We start from the raw sequence: 5,000 nt of genomic DNA, 5'->3' as shown, positions 1-5,000 counted from the left end.
GTACCTTAACCTAACCTACGTTGTACCTTAACCTAACCTACGTTGTACCTTAACCTAACCTACGTTGTACCTTAACCTAACCTACGTTGTACCTTAACCTAACCTACGTTGTACCTTAACCTAACCTACGTTGTGCCTTAACCTAACCTACGTTGTGCCTTAACCTAACCTACGTTGTGCCTTAACCTAACCTACGTTGTGCCTTAACCTAACCTACGTTGTGCCTTAACCTAACCTACGTTGTGCCTTAACCTAACCTATGTTGTGCCTTAACCTAACCTATGTTGTGCCTTAACCTAACCTATGTTGTGCCTTAACCTAACCTATGTTGTGCCTTAACCTAACCTATGTTGTGCCTTAACCTAACCTATGTTGTGCCTTAACCTAACCTATGTTGTGCCTTAACCTAACCTATGTTGTGCCTTAACCTAACCTATGTTGTGCCTTAACCTAACCTATGTTGTGCCTTAACCTAACCTATGTTGTGCCTTAACCTAACCTACGTTGTGCCTTAACCTAACCTACGTTGTGCCTTAACCTAACCTACGTTGTGCCTTAACCTAACCTACGTTGTGCCTTAACCTAACCTACGTTGTGCCTTAACCTAACCTACGTTGTGCCTTAACCTAACCTACGTTGTGCCTTAACCTAACCTACGTTGTGCCTTAACCTAACCTACGTTGTGCCTTAACCTAACCTACGTTGTGCCTTAACCTAACCTACGTTGTGCCTTAACCTAACCTACGTTGTGCCTTAACCTAACCTACGTTGTGCCTTAACCTAACCTACGTTGTGCCTTAACCTAACCTACGTTGTGCCTTAACCTAACCTACGTTGTGCCTTAACCTAACCTACGTTGTGCCTTAACCTAACCTACGTTGTGCCTTAACCTAACCTACGTTGTGCCTTAACCTAACCTACGTTGTGCCTTAACCTAACCTACGTTGTGCCTTAACCTAACCTACGTTGTGCCTTAACCTAACCTACGTTGTGCCTTAACCTAACCTACGTTGTGCCTTAACCTAACCTACGTTGTGCCTTAACCTAACCTACGTTGTGCCTTAACCTAACCTACGTTGTGCCTTAACCTAACCTACGTTGTGCCTTAACCTAACCTACGTTGTGCCTTAACCTAACCTACGTTGTGCCTTAACCTAACCTACGTTGTGCCTTAACCTAACCTATGTTGTGCCTTAACCTAACCTATGTTGTGCCTTAACCTAACCTATGTTGTGCCTTAACCTAACCTATGTTGTGCCTTAACCTAACCTATGTTGTGCCTTAACCTAACCTATGTTGTGCCTTAACCTAACCTATGTTGTGCCTTAACCTAACCTATGTTGTGCCTTAACCTAACCTATGTTGTGCCTTAACCTAACCTATGTTGTGCCTTAACCTAACCTACGTTGTGCCTTAACCTAACCCATATTGTACCTTAACCTAACCCATATTGTACCTTAACCTAACCCATATTGTACCTTAACCTAACCCATATTGTACCTTAACCTAACCCATATTGTACCTTAACGTAACCTAATTTGTGCCTTAACGTAACCTAATTTGTGCCTTAACGTAACCTAATTTGTGCCTTAACGTAACCTAATTTGTGCCTTAACGTAACCTAATTTGTGCCTTAACGTAACCTAATTTGTGCCTTAACGTAACCTAATTTGTGCCTTAACGTAACCAATTTGTGCCTTAACGTAACCTAATTTGTGCCTTAACGTAACCTAATTTGTGCCTTAACGTAACCTAATTTGTGCCTTAACGTAACCTAATTTGTGCCTTAACGTAACCTAATTTGTGCCTTAACGTAACCTAATTTGTGCCTTAACGTAACCTAATTTGTGCCTTAACGTAACCTAATTTGTGCCTTAACGTAACCTAATTTGTGCCTTAACGTAACCTAATTTGTGCCTTAACGTAACCTAATTTGTGCCTTAACGTAACCTAATTTGTGCCTTAACGTAACCTAATTTGTGCCTTAACGTAACCCATGTTGTGCCTTAACGTAACCCATGTTGTGCCTTAACGTAACCCAATTTGTGCCTTAACGTAACCCATGTTGTGCCTTAACCTAACCTATATTGTGCCTCAACCTAACCTATATTGCGCCTTAACCTGACGCACGTTGTCGCTGAACCTGCTCTGTAATTGTTATGCAACTCGTTAAATTAGTGTAGTGTTGCCTAACCGCAACCCTCGCAATATAGTTCGCTATTCGCACTGCCCGGTCCCCTGTGTATCGCGTCATGTTAAACACCTTGCAGGTGTTGCTGACTTTCCACATGCTCCTGCTATACACTGTAATGTGGATAGCAGCAGGACGTACATGCCCCCCCCCCCTTCCCCCCTGCCTTCGCAAGCTGGTCGTTGAGAAGTTTGCATGTTCAATGCCCTTCGCATGCCGACGTACTCAGCCTACGTTGTGGTACGGCCTGTCACCTGTCCGCCGATGTACGCAAAACCCACAAACTGTACTGCACATTGGTCCGTATGTACTGAATGATACATCGTGGCACATGTGTGACCGTACGACGACTGCGCCTAGCAACGGCAGACCATACAGTCCAAATATTGTGCACGCAGCTACGTGTCGTCTCCCTATAAGAGCTGGATTGCAGTGTGGTACGCCATTCAGACGTGTGGGAGGAACGGACGCCCTGGATGGCGATCAGCATGAGCAGTCTGTTGATGTAGTGGAGCGTGTATTCGGACGTAGTCGTCTCTTCTCACACACCGTGATAGCATGTTGCACCGCGTTCCACATCTGCGACATCCTGCAGAGGCCGGCTGACAGTCGTTCGCGCAATGGACACCGCATACGTACGGGGGCTACCTTCCACGTGTTCTCGAGGCGTGCACATGTTGTTGCGTCTATGTGGGCAGACGTAGTGTGTTGTGACACCTGACACAGGCATGCAATACTCGTTGCAAATGGCGATGGACGTCTACGTTTGCTGGTGACGTTACGCAAATGAACAACAGGTAACCCGTTGTGGTGCGGTTGTTCTCGCTAGAGGTGAATCAGTGTTGGCGACGATCGGTCGAGCTATTAACCGGTTGTTTCAGGGATACCCACCATGCCCACGAACGTGAAAGGGGACCCACCATGCCCACGAACGCGAAAGGGGATCTGGGTGTGAGGCGATACGCGGCGGTGGCTGGGTGGGACCGTCCCCGGCCGGTGAGGGGGGGCCGCCCGGCGTGCTGGCAGCGCGGTGCGTGGGCGCACGCGCTACAGCCGGCTGGTGGGGGCGGCCAGTGGCAGGCGCGCCGGCCGACGGACGCGGCAGGCGGCGCAGCTGCGCGCCGGCGCCCCCTGCTCGCGGCGCCTTGCGGCCAAAGTAGGTCCTCGCGGGCCCGGTGCGAAGCGCGGTGGCCATCTGCAGTGTGCTGGTCCGATTGAGGACTGTGTGCGCTGAGGATGCGCCGCCGCCCGGCGCTCGGCGCCGCGACGCCGTCTGCTGCTCGGTCGCCCCAGCGGTTCTCGCAGGTGGTTTGTATCGCAGCTGTGCGGACGTGTTGGCGCGTGCGCTGTGCTGGGAGAGTTCGCTTCGGCACCCAAGTGGGGCTTTTGTCCTTCTGTGGCGCTGGCGTTGGAGCTGCCGGTCACCGTAGGTGGCGCGTGTTGTCTCCCGCCGGCAATGCCACGACAGCACGCTCCCGGGCCTCTGTCGGCAGCGGCAAGCTCAGTTGGGAGCACGGGTGGTCGCACCTAAAGCGTCTACTCGCCTAACTCCGGGCGATTGCGCCTCTCTCGAACCCGACCAAGTACTTAGGACGGCGCTGCGCGCCGCCGGGACCTGAGAGGGTTTCGAGGTGTGTTGTGCAGGGGAGCTCAGCCTCCTCCTGTTTGCAGAATAATTGAGCGGACGCTTGCGTGTTCGCGCGGGCCCCCGGGACACACTCCCGGGCGGCCGGCTGCTCAGCTCTAGTTGACGCAGCTCCCTGGTTGATCCTGCCAGTAGTCATATGCTTGTCTCAAAGATTAAGCCATGCATGTCTCAGTACAAGCCGCATTAAGGTGAAACCGCGAATGGCTCATTAAATCAGTTATGGTTCCTTAGATCGTACCCACGTTACTTGGATAACTGTGGTAATTCTAGAGCTAATACATGCAAACAGAGTCCCGACCAGAGATGGAAGGGACGCTTTTATTAGATCAAAACCAATCGGTCGGCTCGTCCGGTCCGTTTGCCTTGGTGACTCTGAATAACTTTGGGCTGATCGCACGGTCCTCGTACCGGCGACGCATCTTTCAAATGTCTGCCTTATCAACTGTCGATGGTAGGTTCTGCGCCTACCATGGTTGTAACGGGTAACGGGGAATCAGGGTTCGATTCCGGAGAGGGAGCCTGAGAAACGGCTACCACATCCAAGGAAGGCAGCAGGCGCGCAAATTACCCACTCCCGGCACGGGGAGGTAGTGACGAAAAATAACGATACGGGACTCATCCGAGGCCCCGTAATCGGAATGAGTACACTTTAAATCCTTTAACGAGTATCTATTGGAGGGCAAGTCTGGTGCCAGCAGCCGCGGTAATTCCAGCTCCAATAGCGTATATTAAAGTTGTTGCGGTTAAAAAGCTCGTAGTTGGATTTGTGTCCCACGCTGTTGGTTCACCGCCCGTCGGTGTTTAACTGGCATGTATCGTGGGACGTCCTGCCGGTGGGGCGAGCCGAAGGCGTGCGACCGCCTCGTGCGTGCTCGTGCGTCCCGAGGCGGACCCCGTTGAAATCCTACCAGGGTGCTCTTTATTGAGTGTCTCGGTGGGCCGGCACGTTTACTTTGAACAAATTAGAGTGCTTAAAGCAGGCAAGCCCGCCTGAATACTGTGTGCATGGAATAATGGAATAGGACCTCGGTTCTATTTTGTTGGTTTTCGGAACCCGAGGTAATGATTAATAGGGACAGGCGGGGGCATTCGTATTGCGACGTTAGAGGTGAAATTCTTGGATCGTCGCAAGACGAACAGAAGCGAAAGCATTTGCCAAGT

At 50.8% G+C, this 5,000-nt stretch overlaps 1 non-coding gene across 1 annotated transcript in view; it reads left to right on the top strand.

Moving 5' to 3' along the window:
* Positions 1-3,948: 3,948 nt before the first annotated feature.
* Positions 3,949-5,000, top strand: part of LOC126434534 (small subunit ribosomal RNA) — a 1,909-nt gene continuing 857 nt past the window's right edge. The window contains exon 1 of the ribosomal RNA XR_007579302.1: positions 3,949-5,000. This exon is cut by the window's right edge and continues 857 nt beyond it. This is a non-coding gene — a ribosomal RNA (small subunit ribosomal RNA).

The sequence above is a fragment of the Schistocerca serialis genome, unplaced genomic scaffold (assembly GCF_023864345.2).
Source record: "Schistocerca serialis cubense isolate TAMUIC-IGC-003099 unplaced genomic scaffold, iqSchSeri2.2 HiC_scaffold_119, whole genome shotgun sequence".
Classification (NCBI taxonomy): Eukaryota; Metazoa; Arthropoda; class Insecta; order Orthoptera; family Acrididae; genus Schistocerca; species Schistocerca serialis.
Note: the sequence above shows the minus strand (reverse complement) of the source record. Positions and strands in the feature narration are given on the sequence as shown.